This window comes from Pezoporus flaviventris, unplaced genomic scaffold (assembly GCF_033815535.1).
Source record: "Pezoporus flaviventris isolate CSIRO_AGI_PZ_B2104156 unplaced genomic scaffold, CSIRO_AGI_Pfla_v1 ptg000164l, whole genome shotgun sequence".
Classification (NCBI taxonomy): domain Eukaryota; kingdom Metazoa; phylum Chordata; class Aves; order Psittaciformes; family Psittacidae; genus Pezoporus; species Pezoporus flaviventris.
Genome location: NW_026892712.1, coordinates 150,332 through 174,096, shown reverse-complemented (window position 1 = coordinate 174,096; position 23,765 = coordinate 150,332). Strand labels below are relative to the sequence as shown.

The following is a 23,765-nucleotide window of genomic DNA, read 5'->3' as shown; positions in this document are numbered from 1 at the left end:
TCACTTTGGTGCTAGGTTCCTGTCTCTTGTTGGAGGGTCAGCGCTCTGCTTTGCTTTGGTATCCACTTTTTGTGTCCACCCTGACATGGCCAGAGAGGTCTTCTCAAGTGGGCAGCCATGGGGAGGCCTCAGCACCCAGCCAGGGAGGGCTGAGAGCCAGGGGGAAATGTTAGTTATGTTTTTTCAGTGCAACACTCTTCCTTTCCCCTTGAGGCCAACAGCTGAGGATTTCTAGCAAGTACTTTGGTAACCTTCACATGAGGTCTGGTCTTGCCCAATACTGAGTTTTTGCTCCTGATTAAGAAATGGTTTGTTCACATAAATTCATTTTTGAGCTGAGCAGGGGGGGCTGAGTTCCAGAAGCATCACGCAGTGACTAGTGAAGGGGCTGATGCTGGTTTTTTTTCAGTTTTACTTTGTGCTGGGCTAGTAAAATCTTATTTTTTTGCCGTCCTTTATCTGGCCAATGACAAGATTGGGGTTAGCTCTTTGTTATGTGACAGTACTCCTGGCTGGTGTGATGCTCTGCAGGGAGGCATGCCTTCACCTGCAGCTCCAGGAGCTCCTGCCACCAGCCCAACCAATGACAGAAAAAACAACAGGGGGTTGGGCTGAACCTGTGAACCAAGCAAAGGCCAGATGTGCCCCAACATGACGAGAGCTGTGGAGCACCAGCTCTGAGCAACAAACCACTTAATGATGACACACAACTGCAAAGGGGCCACATGCTTACAAATTAAATAAATACACAACAGGCATGGTCAACCAGGCACTGGCTCTGGGCCATGTGGATCTGGCCCTCGCACAGTGCAACATCAACTGTGGTTCCCCGTTCCTTTTGCAGGGTGCTGGATAAGACTCAAAAGTGACCCAAGAATCAGTTCGAGAGCCATTTCCCCTCCTTGCCTGCATCTATTAAAGTGCCGTGAAAAAGCAGAAAATGCTAGGGAAAAATAGCCTGTGCCAAAAACAGATCTCATTTAACTGTGTTTGCAAGGGGGGAGACCAGGGAGCCTCAGTGCACCTCATGCTGCCCTGCCAAGGGCTTCTTCCCATCCCCTCTGCACCAGCCTGTGCCTAACAAGCTGAACAGAGCCAGTGAAGTGTGAGGTGCAAGCACCTTGTCACACCTTGAATTTCTTTAGGGAGGGAAACATGGACCTATTTCCCCCAGGACTGCGTTAAATGTAGATCTCGCCCAGGAACAAGAGCAACAGCATCCTAGCTGCCTGTGCACCATCCTGTGGAGAGGGCTCAATGCTGGGCTCTGTGTGCAGGACCTTATGCCCAGCTTCAGGGCCCTCCCCGGGAAAGCACCAAAGCCCCATCACCCCTGTCTGTCTCCTCAATTGCATAAAGCAGCTTCTCCTTCAGCTGTTTGTAGCTCTTGTAGGGAGGGAGATCCAGATGGTTAAAGCTGAAGAGACAGTAGAGGCTGCGAACAGCACCACGATCCCAATCCTCCTTCCCTCTGCAGGGTCCTCTCCAGCTTCAGCTGCACACAGCAGCTGCCATAAGATACACAGCCAGGAACAGCAGCTATATCCCCTGGGAATGTGGGTGGATGGGACAGAGTGCCCAGGGCCCTGTGCAGCTCCATAGAGGCTGCTCGCTGTTGTCCCCACATGCTCCTAACAGAGCTGAGGAGAAATGACTTACCATATATGGCTCCAAGGCAGCCACATCTCTTTGCCAACTTTATTGATGCAGAATTTCTGAGGCCCATTGCTGCCTGTTAATTATGAGCACAGCAAATCTCAGTACATGTCCAGAAGCTGAAAAGAAAACCCTTTGACACACAATTAGCTGATTGCACCATCACACACCCTTATGATCATAGAAATACATCAGGGCATAAATTCATAGCAGTACTCTTCCTGTTCTGACCCCTTCAGAGAGAACATACAAAAAAGAAGACAGGAAAAAGCTGACAAGCATATTGGCAGCACAGAGAGGGAACAGCATGGCTTCCAAACAAGACAGTTAAACAGCAAATGCTAAAATATATTTATCCATGGACCCGCAAGACTGATCAGGTCCATCTGAGAGTTTTAAAGGACCTTGCTCAGGAAGTCTGAATCACTGAAGTCACTTTTTAACTGATAGTAAATGCTAGAGAAGTTTCAGGGGGCTGGAAAAACCTCATTTGCCAGCAAGAAAAATAAACAAGTGGGTTAAGTTAGCATGACACCGATTCCAGGAAAGTAAGGGAAAGGATGGTACAGGCCCCAAAAAGCAGCAAATTAAAGGATGAGAGCAGAATAATGCCACACTGTGGTTTTCTGTAAAGGGGGTTTCATCACACAGAAATCAAAATGAAATAAAAAAATCAAATCTCATTCAAAATGGGATTACAAACTGGACTGACAAAGTTAACTCTGGTGGCATGGTTCATGGCTAAGGAATGTGTCTGGGTACGGCACCCTACCAGATGAAATCACCATGCTCAGACATCACAGCTGCTTCACTGCTGCAGGCTGCTTTGCACTCTGTGATGGACACATGGACAGCCAGGTCCCACCCCCAGCCCCACACCTGGCCACTGCCCCCGCTCAGCTCCCCAGGACTCCCTGGGCACATACATCAATGAGCTCTGCAAACCCCACAACGGGCAGGCAGCACATCCCCATTATGAACTGCAATAGCCGGATCCTCTTCTCGTTGTCCATCTCTAACCACCTACAACAAGGACACAGCAGGAGAGTGGGATCCCTGTCAAGCCTGCAGCTCAGCCAGGCCTGGGGCACCGTCCTGCAGCACGGCTCCTGCCATGACTTACCCCACACCCTGGGACACAGCCCAGGGTGGTCTAGCCCTCACCTCCATTCTTGCATCCTCAGATAAGAGTGTATCCCAAGGGTCTGAAGAGAGCAGCTCTGCCCAGCCTTGCCCTCCTTCAGAGCCATTTCTAACCCCCTTCTTTCCTGGCCAGCACAGAGCAGCACTGCCCAAGCCAGCACAGTTTTATTACATATCACCCCCTTCTGTCATCTTGCCCAAGAGCAGCTAGAAGCACACTGACCACTAAGTACTGCCTGCTGTCCTCAGCAGTGGCACCAGGGCCTCTGCCAGCAACAGCCAAATGCTACTTGCTGAACACATGCTCATGGTTGCATTTTGTTCTTCCTGACAGCCTGCAATGCTGCCTGCCCCAGGCCATGGGCAAAGGATGATCCTAGGGCTGTGGAGTGGGTCAGAGATGCTGCTGGCACTGGGACTGACCTGCCAGAACCACTGGATCTGTTTGCTGTTCTTGGTGTAATGCTGGTAGATGGCATTCTTCTGCCAGTCATTTATGTCAATCTATCTCCTGCATGCCACATAGCATCAGCTGGGGACAGAACCAGGGCCTTGCACCCACCCCTCAGAGCACTGACTCCTCCAGTGCCAGACTTCACAAGGCACAGGCTCCAGCACTGGGCAAGAGCTGTCGGGAGGAATTCCTTGCCTCTTATGAGATGTTTTCTTGCTAATGGACCCAACAAGCCACCCCATAGACCCAAACACCTTCCCATCAGCAGAGCCAAGTGGCAGAGGCTGTGAATGGAGACCATCACTATGTGCCATTCCTAGGCAGCCTGCAGGTGAGAAGCACCGGAACCTCCATGTCCCCCATTACAGCACAGGCACCAGCTTACCTCCAGCTCCTTCTTGTTGAAGTACCGCAGCCACTTCAGCGGCACCACCTCATTGAAGCCATCAAGGAAAGCCTTGGTCTGCTCCTCCACACCCCGTGTGAACCTCCAGTCCGTCAACAGCCTAGGGAGGCAGATGGCAGTCGGCAGGTAGCCAGCAGTGTGGGGAACCATCACCATCCCTCCCGCCAGCAAGGAGGGCCCTGGGACCTGCAGGGGTGCGTGGGGAGTGGGAGAGGGGCTCCTGCAAATCACCAGGGCTCCTCACTAGTGGGTTTGTCTCTCTGCCTCTGAACCCATGAGCAGCAGACAACCCTGAGCACAGACCAGCAGCCTTCAGGAGACTGAGGGGTACAAACCATGTCCCCTGGCTGGAGCCTCTTCAGGAGATGGCCCTGGCAGCCCCCAGCCAGCCTAGCAGCAGACAGGCAGGGTGAGAAGTCTCAACCTCTCTCCCCAATCCTCTTTCCTGAAAGTACTGGCAACTGCCCAGCCAGCAGTAAGCCAGACTGCAGCAGAGACCAGCCAACTGCACCAGCCCATACTTGTCACAGGCCATGTAGCCCAGGGAGGCGGCCACATCCCAAGCCCCGTGTTCCCAACCCCAGAACTGCCCTGCATCCAGTGAGGGTACGGCCTGTCGAGGGCCTCAGGACAGCCACTCACATGATGTACTCATCCTTGTTCTCCTCTGTCACCTGGATGCTCTCACCACCCTCCTTTAGCACATGGGTGGTCATCTTGCCCAGGATCTCCATGTCCTGGATGAAGTACAGCTCCAGGCCACACTCCTCCAGGCTGTTCTCCCTGTAGGGGAACACCGGGATGTGATTTCTGACAGAGGCACCTGGCAGCAGCAAGGGGCCGTGAGGAGGAGCACTGCCTCCCCACAGCAGAACAGGTTGGGTCCAAGAAGGAGCATGAGACACACTTGGTCCAGACAATGGAGTTGTAAAATTTGGGGTTGATGGATTCCAGGTCCTTCAGTGTGGACTGCTTGTTCATCATCTGCTTGTAGAAGCATGAAACCAGTATCAATGAACTTCCCAGAGCCTGCAGTGGGAAAGCAACACCAGGTCACAGGGGATGCCAGGACAGATGGGTGAGGCAAGATGATGCTCCACCACTGGGGCAGCCACGGAGCAAAAGGGAATCACTCACAAGGTCCCAGAGCTGCAGCATGCACTCCCAGCTGGAAACCGGGCTCCCCCTGGCAGTATTGCCCAGGGGCAGCTTGCCCGGCACAGGTGTGCTCACAGCCCTTCTCCCCTCCCCACCACAAATTCCACCACATCTCCTTCTCCCCTCACAGCTCTATTAAGAGCACTTGTTTAAACAGAGCTGTGCTGCAGCTTCCCTGAATCCCTGGCTTCCAGGATCTCCAAGGCAAAGGCAGCCAAAAATAATGCAGACACTTGTCTAGAACAACCCAGCAGAGAGTAATAGTCTGGGGGTTTATTGGTATCCTGCAAGGCACAGGGTAGGGCAGATCAAGGTCCAGAGCAGCTCACAGCTACCTCCTGTGCACACCTTGCAGGGCTGTGGGACAGGGACCCTTCCCCAAGCTCAGGAAACCCCTGCCAACCCATAGCACATTGGCCTTGGGGAATGGGAGATGAATGGGAGGAGCCACGCTGAGGCTTGGGCAGCTGGAAAATCTCACGCTACTGGGGCTAAAACTAGTCCCTGGAGCTGCAGACCAAACAGCACCTGGGGTAATAGCCAAAGACCTGGAGCCACCCATGCCACCGCCCCTGGGAAACCAGGTCCCCTCTGGCTCCACAGCCATTCCTTGGATTTAAAATACATCACTCCACAGCCTTCCCCACCACACACTCTCAATGGCCCATCTCTCATAGACCCACACCTGAGCAAGAAGGGCTTAAGGAGGGCGACGCCACCAAGCTGAGAACAGCCATGGCAGGCTGCCCCACTGACCACCCCATCCCCTGCAAGGCCCTTGCTCCATGGGAGCATATGAATGAAGCATCTTTCCCCCCAGTGCCTCCCTAACCAATCTTGCCTATTGCCCTGAGCTCTTACCCATGGCGATGAAGTGGCGGATGAAGCGGAATTAGGTGAGGTGGTCAGGGTTGATCTGCAGGCAGTAGTTGTTCTTGCCAGCATACTCAAAGAGGCAATGCATGGGGCTGAGCTCCTCGTGGGACAGGAAGAAGAACCACTCCCTGGGGCAAGAGGAAGAGGGAGCATGGTGACAAGCAGCTCGAGGAGCCTGGGCACCCAGGGGCTGTGCCCCAGCAGTGGACAGCCCTGTGCCTCCACAATACACCCCGCACAAACTAGGTCCCCATCTCCACAGGGTGCTACTGCAGGTGTTGGACGCTGGTGTGACTTTATGAGGGTGTCCTCTGCCCCAGGGGTGCTGTATGTGGTTTGTGAAGCACTTCTGGAGACATCAGCAACAGATGTTCTAGTTTGCCAGATGCCCCACTTGGAGAACTGGGGGTCCCAGCAGGCACCATGTGGCTCAGTCCCACCTAGGCTGTCATACATATACACACACATACTACTGTGCACACCCACCCTGAGTCTCCACACAGGCTCCCCTGGGAGCTCCACCCTGAGCTCAAAGCAGTGCAGAATGGGAGCCATCCTGGCTCTGCTTCCCCAGCCATGCAGGGAGACAGGAGTCCTCAGACGCAGCCCCAGCATCCCGTCCGTGGTTCTACCCTGTGGTAGAACAGCATGATGTAACCTACCATAGGGTAAAACCACTGGCAGGACACAGAGAGAGGTGGAGAGCAGGAGCTCCTGCACCAGAGCCAGGGGCAGCAGCACCACAAAGGAGGAGTGGGCAAGAGCACAGCAGCACGAGTGCTGGAATGGCAGCAGGCAGGGGAAGTGATAGCCCAGCACCAAGGCAAACACCCTGAGTGAGCTGGTGGGGCCTCATGGGGGCACAGGACCCTCCTCCAACCAAGATGCAGCCCATGCCCTGTAGTAATGCCATCCTTGGGGCAGGCACCACACCTGGCACACACCGATTGTCCCAGGAAACACAGGGCCTGTTGGCTGTGGGGAGAAGAAGCCACTTCACCCATCACCCCTTATCCCAAGGGCAGCAGGAGAGCTCACACTGAGTCCCCCCCAGTACTCTCTGTGCCAAGGACAGGCCAGTGCAATGCTTTCAGGGTGTCCCACCATTCCTAAAACTCACTGTTTCCCATTTGAACACCCTTAGGATCCTCTGCCCAAGCAAGTGCTGCAAAAAGGCTGGAGACCTGGGACAGCTGCCAGACAGACTCCTGTGCCTGCACTGCCCTTTAGGGCTCCACACCACAGGCACAGCTCCATCCAGCAGCAGGTCCAGCACCCAGCGCTCACCTGGCAATGCCACTGTAGTCCAGGCCTTCCTCTCCCCGCATGATGATGTACAGGCAGCGCCACAGGTCGTACAACTTCATGTTCATGATCTGGGGAGAAGCAAGAGGAAGAGTCATCGCGGGCTGGTGCAAGGGCCGACTCCACACCTCCCCAGGCACTGCAGCCCCAAGCACTTCCTCACCTGCTGGAAGGAGTCCTCAAAGAGCATCTATCAGGACATGCTGATCTTCACATGGCTAGGCAATGCATTTGACTGCAAACAAGACAGTACACAAGGCTTTGTGCAGGCTGGCACAGTGGCTCCTCTGACCCTGGCCCATGGGGTCAGGTCATTCACATACCCATCCAGCACAGCAGCTCTGAGCTGCCAGGGCCCTCTGGCCACTCTACTCACATGGCAAAGGAAGTGGAACTGGTGGCACTTCCAGCGAAAGCTCCGGTCATATGCAGCTGGGGAGCCACCCTGCTTGCTCCTGCAAAAGCAGCATGGGCCTTGGCTCAGCATCCTGAGCTGCCTGGCACAAGCTGCCTGACCCCAGCATCCTCATCGCCTGCTGGGCAGAAGGAAGATGGCTGGGGTGCAGCTCTCCCCTGTCAGAGCCAGATGTGAGCCCCTAAACCCACTGTTCAGTGTCTTTGCAACAAAGCTGACCCACTTTCCTTACTCTGTGTCACGACCACAGGAAGACATGAGCTGCGAGCAGGCAGCCCGAGCTCCAGCTCCCAGTGCGCAGCCAGGCTGGAGGGTGAGGAGCTCAGCCCAGAAGCATTTACCCAGACTCGCATCCAGGGCATGGGTCCTTGAAGGTCATGGTGCAAGTGTTGTGGTCCATGAAGTAGTGCACACCCTCATTTGTGTACTTCATCTCCCAGCTGGGTGGCAGTGGTGGCTCCTGGATCATCCTGCCAACAAAGAAAGGGTCAACAGGCAGGCACCTCAGGCATCTCACCCTCAACTGTGGCCCTCCAAATTATTGCCCTTGGGGACAACCTTCAATTTGCAGCTCAGTTCTGTGCTAGACAAAGAAGGAATTCACAGTATGGGATTAGTGTGCCTGCAGGCTACAGCTTCACTCCCTGTCTGTGGGAGAGGCAGCCTCAGTGGAGGCCTGGGCCAGGTCCTCAGCTGGGGCAGGCCTCTGGAGAACCACCGCCCCAAAGCTCTCAGGAGCCCAAGAAGAGCCCTGAGGGAAGGCAACAGGGCAAGGAGAAAGCACCTCTTTCTGCCCAGAAAAACCTCCAGTCTTCCCTATGACTTCCTCTGCAGCCTGCTCAGTCCCCTGCATGAACAGCTCTTGGCATCCAGTAGCCTATTGCATGGACCTTCCAAAACCACAAGCATCCTCCCTGCTCCCCCCACAGGCTGCCTACTCCTGCATGCGAAGGTCTTCTCACTGGGTGGTCCGTGTGTTGTGGTTCACGTAATACACTTGCCCACTGTCCTGTCTCTTCTCTAAGAGAAAAAGGAGAGGAAGTGTTAGCTGGAGCACCCTGGCCAGTCCTGACCCACAGTCTAGAGAACAGCCCTCCCCTTCCCAGCTCATGAGAATTTTGTCAGCTCCTCTGTCCCACCTCCCCACCAGCACTACCCCTGCTCATTTGGAAAAGGCCTTACATTTTTTCTAGTGCAGAAGCTGACACACCTCCAGGGAAGGCCAGCAAGTGGGAGGTGCCATGGCAGAGGCCAGCCCTGCCAACATGCTGCCAGGCTGGCACAGGAGGCATGCTTGGCCATGCACCTCGCTGGGCAGGTGGCACACGCACCCTCCTTCAGACACTCAGCACTCCACAAGCCCAGCAGCCCTCCCTGTGGATCTGCAGGTGCTTCCTCAAACACATCCAAGCTCCCTGCCTGGCTGTACTGCTGGTGCACCAACCCCCTGCCTCTGCTACACACAAGCATAAAACAATCCTGCCACTCACCCCAGAACCACTGCTCAACCCCCCTCCATGCCTAAAGCCTCACCCCCTTCCCAACACACGCTTCCAACATCATTTTCACATTCTGAAGAGCAAGAGCCACCCAGCCATGTCTGGGCACCATGTGCCCTGACCTGCTGATGATCCTGCACCTGCTCCACACCCCACCAGCCCCTGGGTGCCTGCACCCACACTGCACAGCCCTTCTCACCCTGTCTGCATGCCCACCAACAACCCCGCTCTGCCTCTTGACAGCCACCCCCTGTGCCCGCCTGACACCTCCCCACAACATATGTGCCCCACACAACACACCTCCTCCCTCCATGTGCCTGCATCGCTCCCAGCATGCAGGGCCCTGCTCCATGCCGGCCAGGACACCCTGCACACACACTGCCCTGTCACCTCCCAGCCACCGCAGCCACCCCCTCACCCCATCTCACCCCCAGACTGTGGGAAGCAGCTCACACACCATGGTTCTGGCAGACCCCATATATGATGACTGGGACTGCATCCATCCTGGGAGCTCAATCCATGCAGAGCTGCGCCTCCCCCCAGTCTGCCCAGATGAAACTGGGGACAGGGCCCCTTTCATCTCGGATCCAGGAGGTGGATCACCCAGCATGACAGCAAAGGCTCCAGCATTGTCCCCATAGAGACCCTGCCCTTAGAGACCACCTCTTAGCAGCCTTGAGCCTTCTCTGTCCTGCTCCAAGCTCCCCACAGTTTTAACCCCTCTCCTGCCTGGCACAGCACAGCCCATCTGCACCCACAAGCATCTCAGCCTGCCCTCTTCAGGGATGCTCTCGCCATGGAGGGGGCCTCTCTTCCCTGAGGATGGCACAGGGATCTATCAAAACCTTCTGGCACACAATGCTTGGACCATGGGGGCAGGACAGCCAGCCCTGCTCCTGCCACCTCCCAGCCTCACTGTGGATTGAGACAGAGCATCTCGGGAGGCAGGTAGAGCAGTGGGATGGAACCCTGCTCAGCAGAGGAGGGGTCTGGGGACAAGCGAGGAGTTGGATCCCCAACCTCTCCCCCAGTCCAAAGAACAACTACAAACATTTCTGCATTCGGTAGCTGAAAGAAGCTGGGAACTCCTCCAGGAAAAGGGGAAAAAAGGAAAAAAAGCTGGATTTCAAATCAGAGATCATGCTAATCACAGGCAGGCTCAGCCCCACATGCAGCAGAGCACAGGGAACACTGGCTCCCCAGCCACCATTCCCATTAACACCAGGGATGGGAGTGCAGGAGCTGCTGACAGCACCATCCTGCACTCCCAGGGTCCTGCTCTGGGTGACAGAGGAGTGTCCTCATCGAGGCTGTGCGGTGAGTGTGGTGGCAGGCAGGTGAGGTGGCTTAGTACTTACCCCAGCCAGGAGGACGGGGACCGAGAGGATCACTGTCAGACGGAGCACCGGATGACTAGAGACAATAGAGAGGGCAAAGCCACAAAATTAAACGAGGGCAGGACGCCTGGGAAGAGTGGATCGCAGCAGTAAGCCGAACAGCCTGGCTCCCACTTGCCTCCCCTTGGCCTGCAGCTGCCAGAGAACTAAAACCAAACCAAACCAAAACACCCCAACAACAAAAAAAAACACAACAAAAACAAAACAAAACACCCCCCCCCCAAAAAAAAAAAAGCACAAACTAAACAAACTAAACAGAGGCTGTGGCAACCAAGGGGGTGGTGTGGCAGGGGCTGTGCCGCACAGAGGGAAGTGGGACAGCATGGCAGGGTCCAGATGTGCACAGCTCCTGCCGCCTGTCCCCACCAGATACACCTCCAGCCTCCTCCAAGAACCACACACAAGGGGGAGGAATATCGCAGGCCTCTCCAATGAAATCATTCCCACAAGCCCAGTCCACGCCCAGCACTTCCTGGCAGGCTGGCGTCTCCCTCCTCCTGAGCAGGGTGCAGGATGCCCTTGCACTGAGGCCACATTCATCCCGCGCAGATGGACAGCTCCGCGCACTGCCACCCCCCCGGCAGGTCGGGGGCCACTGCACAAAGCACCTTTCTTCTTCCCCAGGGCAGGCAGAGCCAGTGGCCATCACCCAGCCTGAACCGGAGGATGCCCTGGGACAGAGGGAGCAGGCTGGAATGCTGCCCCACGACTAAGCCCCCCATCTCCAGCTCCAATGGAGGTCCCTGGGGATGGATGCACAGCCCCGACAGTTGGGGGTCCAGGGAGGAGGAGGCCTGCAAGTGCTTTTAACAGTTAAATAAGAAAATCATTGTTACCAAAAAGGCATTTTCATTGTACCTCCTGAAACCCAGCTGCCAGAGAGGGGCCACGTCCCAGCCCTCAGCACTGGGCTGGGGATCAGAGGTAGCCTGGGCTCAGGAAATGCCAGGGCCCCCCACTCTGAGACAAGCAACCAGCACTCAGGACACCCGTGGCAGCCCAACACCCCAGGGATGTCCTGGGGGACGACAGGGATGGGGCTGACACAGTCCGTGCCTGAGTGTAGTCTCTGGTACCCACATGCTAGGACTGAGCGCAGGAGGCACTGCCCCAGCATGGTGTGGGGCAGCCTCTGCTCTCTCCCTACCCAGACAGGCCAGAAAGAGCCACAAGCTGAGCCACGTCCAGTGGCATCACCTCACTGTGACCTAAAACCAGCTAATTAAAGTTAACAGGGCAGGGACACAAGAGCCTGGGGCAGAGGTCTGGGGAGCCATCCCTCCTGCAGCGCTCCACAGCCCCTGGGAACAACCTGGCCCCTTGTGCCAACAAGATCACTTGGTGCAAGGGATGCTGCATGCAGGCACAGACTGGGGAGCCCTGCACCACTGAGGTGGCAGAGTAGTCCCTGGCTGCACCCTGGCCCCCCATAAACTGTGGCTTCCCCCAGGGGCTGCATGGAGATAGCTCTGAATTGCCCAGGGCTGCAGCACTGCTCATCCATCACCTCCCCACCTTCCTCTCCCAGCAAGGATGGCAGGTGGATGCTGGAGATGGGATGGCAAAGAAAAGCAGAAAGCCCCTTGGGGAAGGAGGCAAAGAAGGAGACATCACTACTGGCAGCAGAGAGCTTGACAAAAAAAGGTACAGCTGTTCCATCAGGCTAAATTTGGAACACAAGTCCCTCTCTCTGCTCTCCACAGAGCCTGGCCAGGGTGAGTTGCACAGCACTGGAGCAGCTCCAAGGCTGATGATACCGGAGATGGGAGCGAGCGACAGGCCTGGAGCCCTGTTCAGCCTCCAGTAGAAGCTCCCTCCTATTCTGAGGAGCACAGGCTGGCAGTGGGCAGCAGAGCTGTGGCAATCCAGTTCCTGCTGCAAGGCTTGGAAGGGCTGGTGAGTTGTCCAGGAGAGACAGGCAGGGGGAAGAGAGGGGCAGAGCAGCTTCCTGCACCCCCAGTTGTGCCTCAAGCAGAATGGACTTTGCACAACTGCTCTGGCTGCACCCTCTCCCAAAGAGCATCCAAGCTCCTGACTGTAGCACAGAGCTCACACCAGCATTGCTTGGACATGCCAGCCTTCTGGCTTTCTCCAAGATGAGATAAGCATCGGGGAGAAGCTGGTCACTCTGCTCTGCCCACCTTCACCCCACACTTGCCCTGCAGACCTCCTGCCTCCTGGCAAGAGCCATGTTTTTCACCCAGCTGACAATGGACAGCACTGGGACATCACTGCTCTGGGAGGTGGAAATGCTCCAGCCTGGCTCTTTCCCAAGCATTGCTCACACTGCAGCACAACTGCCACCAGCACTGTCCCAGTTATCAGAGGGTGCTCAACACCACTGGAAGCCAGGTCCCAGCTCTAGCAACAAAGGCAAGGCCAGGACAAGAGTGGTCTCTGCCCAGAAGCTACTGCTCTGCAGGGCTGTTGAAAGTCCATTCCCTGAGCAAGGAAGCACAACTACTCAGCCCACACCAGAAACCAGGGGAAGCAGAGAAAACAGGAGCAAGCTCACCAAGCCCAGCAAGTGCTTGTTCCCTGTATTCTCTGGTCCACTGGCTCTTGCAGCCCTCACCATGTCATCATTTGTACATTGGGTCTGCAGCTACTGCTGCTGACTCCTGCTGCCACCCAGGACCCAACCACGCTGTCCTCAGCCCAACGGAGACTTGGGTCAGGATAAACTCACCCCCAAGAGCCTCCCCTCCTGCTACAGACCAGGCTCCCATGGCTTCCTCAGCACATGCCCAGCTCCTACAGCATGCAGCAAGTTCCATAAGCCTTGCAGGTCAGCAGCAAGGCTTGCCTGATGGGAGACATGAGAGAAAGCATGTGCCCAGCCATGCTGACACTTCACGGACACTGGGGACAGGATGTTAAGGACACCTCCCACCACCCTTCAGGGCCATGCAAGCTGTTTTATAAAAATAAAGTTACTCCCAGGCAGTTCTCCACATGCAGAGGAGCTTGTGGGCTCTAACACAGCCCAGCAAGCAAGCACCTCCCCACACTCCATGTCTCCTGGGTGAGACTGGTGGGTGAACCAGGTGAGATCCCTGACACCACCACCACCCTAGCTCTCACCTGATACAGGAATCTTTGGCTGAACTGCTGCATGGCTCCTTGGAGCTGGTTTCGCTGGGACTGCCACTGCTCATAGTTCCTGACATATTCAGCCATGGGGCATTGCCATGTGGTGGTCTGGGTGTTGTGGTCTACGTAGTAATACCTACCTCAAGGATCCACATGTTTCTCCCACCTGGAAACACCAGGGGAAGATGTCACTGTTTGTCCTCAGACAACTTGGTGGGTCTTGCTGGCAGATGCTTCCAGCTGCCATATGTCAACTCAGTACAAATGCTGGTGTGAAGGCAGAAGAAAGAAACCCCAAAGAGGTCAGGATTTGTGGTTGAGTTCTGCCCCTTGGAAATACAGGTGAGAAAAGCAGCTCATAGTCCTCCAAGAGAGGAAGACCCAAGAGCTGCCTGGACCCAGATGTCCAGCTATAGAGACCATAACTTTTCATTGTGCTCTGACACTACAGGCTGACTTCAGACACTTGCTCTCTGGCTCCTCTCACAAGACTAAGATACCCTTTAACATGAGGGGTCCATTCCCATCTCCAGCACAACCACCAGTTTCACAGCTGAAAGGGCTCTTTTGGGCAAAGATCCACCAGAAGGAAATATAAAATACAAGTAAGTCTTGCACAAGGCACATGAAGCCTAGATGGGATGCCTACACACTAGCCAAGTTCACACCAGGATGCCATAAGCATTCTTCCAAGACAGCTGACATCTGACAAAGGCAAGGCACTGGCTTGGAAACCTACACAGAAGGGAAAGAACATATGTGGGGTACTCCTAAACCTGCCTTTCCAGGTAACAGCCTCCCTCTTTTAACACCAGACATTTAAAGCTGTTGCAGGATCAGAAAGCAGCTGCAGAAATCACAACTTAACTAAAGGTAGTATGTGCCCACAGGAACCTGAAGGCTCCCATGGAAAAAGGACAGATTTGTATTTCACTTTCACACATTACATTGGTGGTTAAAGCACACTTCAGTCATTCCAGCCCTAAACAAACTCAGTCTAGAGAACAACAGTTTGGCTGTACTGAGTTCTCTGCTTTTAGGAGCACAAAGAAGTGAGAATTCAACAAGCACATGGATCCCAGGGCTGCGTATAGCCTTTATAACCTGAAGACTGTTTACTCCTGCAAATGAAAGCATGGCCCTCCTGGACATGAGTTTTGCAGAGTGCTTCCTGCAGGTCTCATGGAGCTGAGCAGCATTGTCTTCTCAAGTACAAGCAGACCCCAGTGTGGCTGAGAACATAAGAGGCCCCTCTGAGAGAGCCCAGGGTCCAGCTCCAGGTTGGGGCACACTAAGCATGCATGTTTCTGCTCACCAGGAGCTCAGCCCTCATCTAGAAGCATGTTTTTCCAGATGACATGAGGCCCACACCCTCCCTTCTCCTGGTCCTCAGGGGGACTTTGCTGGCATCCCATCCTAAAGGCCCACCCCCCTGCTCTGCCCACAGGTGTTCTGCTGCTCAGGTGTTCAGTGATTTCTGTGGACTGTTAAAAAAAATAATCCTCTAACAGAGGTCAAAATCCATCAGATTGGAAGGCCTTTTCCTTTCTACAAATGCTGAGAAGACCTTTCTGAGGATACAGCATGTGTTTTCAGGCCAGTAAACACTTGGCCATCTCACCCCATTTCCTTTTAGGAATGAAAAGACTTTCCTGCCACCTTCCCCCCTTTTGCACAGACTCCTGTGTGTCTGCTACAAGAAGTTAGTTGAGTATCTGAGATGCCAGCTGCCCCCAGAGCCCCTCACCCTGGAGGAAGAGGCCTCTCCCATGTGGTGGTCTTGCTGTCTACCATTAGGCAGCTCTTGCTGTTCCCACCTGCAGAAAAAAAAGTAATAATGAGACAGCTGATATTTGCTAGCCCAGAGCCCAAATTCTGTCTGAGGGGGAGCTCCCAAAACAAACTGCCCTTTGCAATGGCAGCCAGAGTGACTGCATCCCACTGCAGGGCTCCTCAGGCATCTGTCCCCTGCTCCAGGGCCAGGTGGGGAGAGCAGCACCCCTCGGGAGAGTATATGAAGCAAACCCAAGGTAGATGAGATGGCACCTGTCCTCTCCTCAAACACAGAGGAGAAGTGAAAGGTTCAGCTGGAACAAGCAACATGGATCCAGCAACTGCAGCCCCTGCATCGGCAGGGCAGCCAGAACCAGAGCCTTTCTGCATGTAGGACCAAGTGATGTCACAGTCACTTTCATCTACCTTAAATCCTGCCCCAACAGCCTCCCTAGCAAAGCTGTTTGCACATGTGCCCATCCACTCGGACCACAGTTGTGCAGCCCAACCTCCCCCAGATCAGTGACTGTAATTAATAATCACCTTATTACCCAGAACGTCCAGAGAGCTGCAGCTAGTGGATTTGCAAGCCCACCTCCTCACGTTGCTTAGCTACAGCATTCTAACCTTTCTTTAAAATAAAGAATGAGAGCAGGTCTACATGGCAGTTGTTTGGATTGCTAGATCAAGATGATCAGAGAGGTGCTTGCAGCAGCCTGCTTTCCAGAAACAGGTATCATTTGGAGCATAAATTCATCATTTCCTCCAGAAAGTAGGAGGGTCAGCATAAGATTTCACACAGGGTCAGTTTTATGCCCTGTGAGTTTTTTATGCCAGTTTTATTTGGCTTTTCTTAATACATCTTTAAAGGGAAGCCTTTGAGTTTGGGCTGGAGATGAATTTTCTCCTTGGCAGCCCTCCCTCTCACTGCTGACAGACATTGTTTAAAGACATCACATGGCCACAAGGCACTTGGTTGGGAGGTGGCCCCTAAGGGGAGCCAGTGTGATGGGGAGGCCTGGCTTTACAAGGCTACACTGAAACCATGCTTTGCCTTAATTCATTCATGAAAGTGTATGCCTTGGCAAAGGTAAAAGCTCCATGGAGCACTGAGCTTTCCTGTCAGCTTTTATTCTGCAACAGAGAGGTGAGCTGGCAGCTGCTGACAGATCCAGTGTTCTCCTGCCACACTTCTGCTCACCCAGGTCTCCCTCCCAATTCAATCTTCAGTCTCAATCATCACAAAAAGTTCTATAAAATTAATAGATCGGCTTCTGTTGTGACAGCAACAAATGGGGGCTTGCAGAAAGCAGCCCTTGTGACGGAGATGCTGTAAGCACTAATGTCCCATCACCTGGGCTCACACCAACCCTGCTCACCCTCAAAACTCCTCAGGGAGTTTCTGAAGCCACCAAACAGTGACCTCAGCCACAACCACAGGTCACGCACATCGCAGCCTTATTACTGCTCTCAAAAGTGGTGGGAAGGCAGAAATGGGGAGTTTCTGCTGTGTTCCCAAGCCCAGGCAGGGTGCCATCAGCTGGGGACCCCAGCAGTCTATCAGCCACGCAGGCAGCCTGGAAACCCTTTCCCTGGGCAGAAGGCGCTCTTGCACTCCAAGATAAAGAGTCAGTTCCCCAAAAGCAGGAAGGGAAAATGAATGCCAGGCTCAGGATTAAGCCAAGAGATTGTCTAACCCTTTGGATGGATCTAAAAGCTGCAGCACCACCTGCCTACAGTGAGGACAACCCCAGCCTGACATCCCACCCGTTCTATCCATGCTGGCATACAGTGCTTCAGAGATGAACAGGACCTCAGCCTTGTGTACACAGAACTGGTGGTGCCAGCAGTTGTTACTGGAGGGGACAGGTCCTCCAGACTTATTAACAACAGGTTCTGTGATCAATATGGCTCTGAAGACTTGGAAGTCCTTTATGACAAGAGGCTCTCAAGCCCCCAGGTACCATTTCTGTGGTTCTAGAGACCAGAAAACCCACAATGAGGACTCCTCCAGGACAGAGAGTTTCTGGACCCCTCTCAGATACACCTCTGGGTGCCCTCATGACTGCAAAGAGCCACGCAGGACTAGGGAAAGCTGCTGGTGGTGGCAGCTACTGATTTGATGTCCTCTGTTCCCATCTCACACCCTATGCAAACAGTTGACAAGATCACATGCTCCTCAGGTCAGCAGCTCCCTGGTGATCTGGAAAGTAAGTTTGCTGAGGGCTGCTTTGCCCTACAAACAGCAAATTACCACTGTTAAACAGAAAGCTGGGATGAGCTGTTGTCATTGCTAACACACAGCAATGGCCTGAGAGACAGGGACATGGTGGCACACCCAGCCTTGCTCAGATCACCTTGCCCAGTCTTAGCTGGCTTCAGCCTTTTTGAGCTTCCCTGCATCCCACAAGGGGCAGTTTGGGGAGACGCAACCACAGGCTTTTCCTCTGGGGACACTAAGTCCAGCTGGCATTCCTGCCCTACGCCTGCTGCCACATGGCCACCAGCAAGGAAGATCAGTGCTTGAGCAAGCACTAGATGGTGGGAGCTCTCACCCATGTGCACCACTGCTGCAAGCATGGATCGTGTGACATGTCGGCCCTCACTTGCTCCCCTCCAGCTGCCCACAGGGATCCAGCAGTGGATACCAGGAGCAACAGGCAGTGTGAAGTGGCATTGCTGAGGCAACCCTGCAGTCCAAACAAAATGCCCTCTTTATGTAAGAAACCACAGCCCCATGCATTCTGCCAGGAAGCATAACGTACCTCTTTGTACAGGTGAAACAGCGCCGTGTATACACACTGTGCTAACGGCCGGCTGTCCCCATGCAGGATCATCACTGACAGGAACCAGATGAGGAGCCAGTGCCTCTCCTGCCCTCTCCCCTTTTGCTACTGATCTGTTCAGAAGCCCCTATGTGAGAAACAGGATCCTGCACCAAAGGCCCCGAGTGCTGCAATCATCTGCTCCTGTGCCACATACACTCCCTGGCTCCATCAGGAAGCACGCTCTGCCCAAGCCAGGAGGATGTGAAGGAGGTTCTGGTCTCTGTTGGGGCTGGAATTATTCACAACACCTTCCAGCACCCTCCAGAGTCCCAGATGTGTGAGATGCCTTTGTGCCTGCCACATCTGGTACAGATATTCAGAGACAGCTATCTGAGCAGAATAAATAGCTCTGAATCCCCACATGAACCCAGCCACTCTCGACTCCATCTGCACTCAGCCTGGCACAAGCAGGGACGCTGGGGCTCAGCACACCCACCAGCACGCAGTGGGAAAAGCTGCCACCCCTCCAAGAGGCTGAAGTGCTGTCCTTGGCTCCCACAGATTAAAGAAGATACTGGGAGACTGAGGCAGGGCTCATACAGAAAGCAGGAAGGACATGACAGCTTTTTCCAGCTCTTTAGCACTGGAGCAACTGGCAGCTCTGCAGGGGATGTTGCTCCTGTGAGCGGCAGAGCAAGAATTCACAGGCTTTGCAGTGCTCTCTGCACAGACATCCCCTGGGAGCCAGGCCAGCAAGGGGCTATCCTGCATGGCTTTCTGCAGAGTACACTGCTGCCAGAGCTGAAGTGGCCTGGGTTTGTCTGCATCCCTTCTGCCTGAGACATCACTGCCTCTATCAGCCCAGGCAGCCGCATCCCCATCTCCCAAGCTGGGCCCCAAACCACTAGTCAAAGTAATACCCTGGTGTGGTGAGCCAGCCAAAAATCAGCTGCCCTGGATCAAGTCTCAGGAGATCCCCAGAAGCTCATTTACACCACCCCAGGGCCACAGTGTGTTTGTGCAATCTGTGTTTAGCAAAACCCTATTAACCCAGAACCTGGTCTGGCAGCTCTCGGGGCAGATCTCACATCATGGAGAGCTCAACAGACTCAATTCTCTGCTCTCTGTCATCTGGGAAGACCTTGGTACATGGTCTCCACTTGACTGAGCAGGTCATCTGCTACTCAAGCCAGCCTAGCATGAGCATAGGATTTGGACAGCACATGCAAGAGGGTTTTTGCTTTCTTTCCCTCCTGCAGGTCCTACGAGCGAGGACAGGGAGGGACTGATACACAGGGTAATAATCTAAGGTGTCTCCAGAGATACAAATTCCACAAGCTCAGCCTGGAGGATGGCTCACACCCCCTTCACTGCTCTTCTCCAACCATCTCCCAAAGCACACAGCTTTATCCTCCTCCCCGCTCTGACATGCCCAGTTTTCTGGCATGTGAGCACTGCAGGGAGACAGGCACAGGGAGGACATGGGCCACCCTTTCACCTGTCTGGGCCAGGTGAATGCATGTCTGGTGTCTCTCAGAAAGCCATGCTTGCAACCTTCCTGGAACCTCTGAAACCCCAATCCTGAGATACCCATGGGCTCCTCTCCCCCCCTTGGAAAGAAACAACAGCCTGTTTCCAACTCAGGCTGTGCAGAGATGAGGAAAAGGAGACCTTCAGTCTACCTGGTAGGAGCAGAAAGGGGCACAAGCTCTGGCTGGAATAAAGGCCTTTTTCAGAGCACTGGACTTTTCCAGCTGCCTGGAAACAGGAAGTGCCCAGGCCAGAGAACAGAAACACTTACACACCCTGCACAAAGACACACATGAGCTGTTAACCCTAATTACCTGTGACTGACACAGTGAACAAGGTCCTGACATTCCAGGCATTACCTCAGCCAAAAGAAAATAAACAGCTCCCTTCATAAGAAACACAAGCCATTTTCAGCCCCCCCCCCCCCCCCCCCCCCCCCCCCGCATTTTCAGTCTAGAATTAAAGGTGTCTGAAATACAAGGGGAGAATGACCAGCTGCAGCAGAGAGGAGCTGAGCCCCAGAGCCTGACTGCAGCCCCACCAAGAGCCAGCATGCCCACCAACAGTGCTCAGCTAGCCCCAGTTCTCCTCCCAGTCCCTTCCCCGCATCTCCCAGAGGAGGAGGATGCACAGCACCCACACCAGAGAAAAGAACAGGCATAGCTATGTGAGGATCCTGCCCACCTCCCCCGAACAGTGGCCAATGTCTCCACAGTGTCTGTGGAGTGCATGCTCCTGCCCTTCTGCTCAGAGGGAGCTCCCTGGAAATCCATGCTCTCTCATGCATTTTTCCCTGACTGATCCCTTCAGTATCCCCAGGACAGCAGAGGATGCCCAGAGGCTGCTTGATGCAGACACAAATCACTGTATATTACCTGAGACCCACAACAGACACAGATAAGACCCCAGCGCAGAGGAGGGGATCCACAACAGTGAAGCCCCAGGCAGAGGGCTCAGATGAGAGAGGCACAGGCTGTGCCAGGTGACCAGGGATGCAGGGATCCCCAACAGGCACCCTCAGGACCATCGTTTCCACCAACTCCCAGTGCAGCACAGCCCCCTCCTGTGAGGGTGGTGAGGCACTGGAACGGGTTGCCCAAGAAAGTTGTGAATGCTCCATCCCTGGCAGTGTTCAAGGCCAGGTTGGAGAGAGCCTTGGGTGACATGGTTTAGTGTGAGGTGTCCCTGCCCATGGCAGGGGGTTGGAACCAGATGATCTTAAGGTCCTTTCCAACCCTAACTATTCTATGATTCTATGATTCTTCCAGCACACAGCAGTGCCCCAGTTTGCTCATGTCCCCACTAACTGGCCTCTTCAAGGTAACAAAAGTCTCAAGCAGAAGTCAGAGCTTACCTAGTGGGCAGAGCATCCAGGGCCTGCACCACTGCCTGGGGCTGGCAGGGCACTGGAGCTGGAAGCTGTCTCCTCTGCTTCTACAGAGCTGGTCAAGGCAGGAAGAGCAGGAGTGACGGAGCCATCAGCTATGCTTGCTCCACTGCTGGCCTTTCCTCTTCAATGTCTGCAGCACCCACTGCATCTCCGTTCACTGGAAAGGCAGAGAGCAGAGATGTCAGCACCCAGAAGGGTAATGGGGTCCTGGCTAATCTACTGCACCCATGCAGCCCTAGAAAGCAGAGCCCGTGGTGGGTGGCAGCCACTAACCACCCAAACACAGGACTTACAATGCTCCCAGCCTACAGCAATGGCAGCACCTCCTTCACCCAGCAGTCAGACCCCTCTGGGAACCACTGCTAATGCCTTTGTTCCAAGAAAAAAAGCTCAGTATCTCTCCTGCAACTTGCAAACACACTGTGTGCCTGTTTGGGAATTCAGGTACAAGCAGGAGCTCAGAAACTGCTTGTGCAGCATCCTCCCAGGCAGAGGGAAGCCCAGGCTCAGCAAGTCAGCTGCACTGGTAAGAGCTAAATGTTGCTGGATTCACTGAGCTTATGGAAAAAGGAAGTGGAAGAGACAAAGCAAAGGGGAAAATACAAAGCAAACTGATAAGGAAGAAAATGCAGACCAGAAAAATTAAAGGGAATTTGCTTGATGAACATTTATTAGATAACCAAAACCCTGATACCTGGCAGTCCAGCAGAGGATAACTTTCACCACAAGACATCCTGGCTTCAGTGGCAAAGCAAAAGCATTAAAACCAAACCAGCAACAACTGTAGTAAGGGATACAGATGGAGCTCCACAAGTTAGACTTGAGAAACAGAAAAATAAAAGCAAAGTATCTGTGTCTACAAGACCAAGTATTTAAAAGTATTGTAGGATAAAGCCTCAAAACAGTATAAACCCCACAGACAGGGGACTGAAGAACTACAAACACTGTAGAAGAGGCAAACTGCTCAGGACACTTCTGCCTTTTCAGCTGGAGGGTAGCAGGACAGCATCCTGCAGCACCAGAGAAATCTTGGTACACAGCATGAGCAACTAAAGAAGCCCCCTCAGGCAGCACCTACAGGCAAAGACTTCCAGGTCAGCAGGCTCACAGCAACTTGCACCAGAATCCTACAAGACTAAGCTGAGGAGGTATCAGACTGCTACTCATTTCTAACAAGCCTTGTAAAAGGGCAATTTTAGAAGCTTCAATCACATTGTGCCAGTCTTCAAAGGGAACCTGCAGAATGACCCAGGTAACTACATTTTGATCGGTTTGATCTAAGTCCTGGACAAAGCAGGGGAAAAGCTGATCCAAAGTTCACCTGATAAGGAAGGGCTCCAGGCGAACACAGCTAGGGCTAAACAATGTGGCTGTGCAGAAAACATGCCTTGAAATAATCTCCTTTTATTATCCGATGGAAATTACAGCTGTGACAAATATAATGGAGAACGTTCTTGCAACAGTCTGCTCAAAAAAAACATGATAATGTCACCAAAATGTACCAAACTGAGGAGGAAGAGGTTGGTTCTAGAAGCATTCCAACAGAGCACAAGTAAGGGTGTCAGTATTAATCCCAGCCACCAAAAATACTCATCTACCCATCCTCCAGTGTAAAATCATCACCGACAGTACTTGCTGGAGACACAGAGGTTGAGTGAGTGGCAAACAAGTGACAAGGACAGCAGTCATAAAGACACTGGGGAAGCTGGGGCTGGGACAATAAAACATATTTTAAAACCAAAGCCAAGGAGCCAAGTTGTACTCAGGAACAAAAACCTCTGTCCACAGCCTGAGGGAGTGTCCCACAGCCAGCAAGGGCACCAGGAAGGGCTGGGTGAGCACAGGGAACAGAACACATTCACACCCAGTACAGCACTACAACAAACCAGAGACCAGTCACAGCCTCAGGGAAAGAAGCAGGACCAGGAGCTAGAGCTGAAAAGCACCATTTCACACCAGCTTTCTGCTCCCCCTCCACCCAAAATCATAGCATCATAGAAGAGTTAGAGTTGGAAAGGACCTTAAGATTAGTTCCAACCCACCTGCCATGGGCAAGGACACCTCACACTATACCATGTCACCCAAGCCTCTGTCAAACCTGGCCTTGAACACTGCCAGGGATGGAGCATTCACAACTTCCTTGGGCAACCCATCCAGTGCCTCACCACCCTCACAGTAAAGAACTTCTTCCTTATACCTAAACTAAACTTCCCCTGTTTAAATTTTAATCTGTTAATCCCTTGGCCTATCACTTACAGTCCCTAATGAAGAGTCCCTCCCAGCATCCTTACAGACCCCCTTCAGATACTGGAAGGCTGCTATGAGGGCTCCACGCAGCCTTCTCTTCTCCAGGATGAACAGCCCCAACTTTCTCAGCCTGTCTTCATATGGGAGATGCTCTAGCCCCTTGATCATCCTCATGGCCCTCCTTTGAACTTGTTCCAACAGTTCCATGTCCTTTTTATGTTGAGGACACCAGAACTGCACACGAGGTCTCACAAGAGCAGAGTAGGAGGGGCAGGATCCCCTCCTTCGACCTGCTGGTCACGCTCCTTATGATGCAGCCCAGGATACGGTTGGCTTTCTGGGCTGCAAGCGCACACTGCCTGCTCATGTTAAGTTTCTCATTGACCAACACCCCCAAGTCCTTCTCCACAGGGCTGCTCTGAATCTCTTCTCTGCCCAACCTGTAGCTTGCCTGGGATTGCCCTGACCCACGTGTAGGACTTTTCACTTGGCATGATTAAACTTCATAAGGTTGGCATCAGCTCACCTCATAAGCATATCAAGGTCCTTCTGGATGGCATTCCTTCCCTCCAGCATATCAACTGAACCACACAGCTTGGCCTCATCGGCAAACTTTCTGAGGGCCCATTCAATCCCACTGCTCACGTCACCGACA

At 53.7% G+C, this 23,765-nt stretch overlaps 1 pseudogene; it reads right to left on the bottom strand.

The window, feature by feature from the left end:
- Positions 1-799: 799 nt before the first annotated feature.
- Positions 800-21,596, bottom strand: LOC133283320 (NEDD4-like E3 ubiquitin-protein ligase WWP2; annotated as a pseudogene).
- Between the last annotated feature and the right edge of the window lie 2,169 nt (positions 21,597-23,765).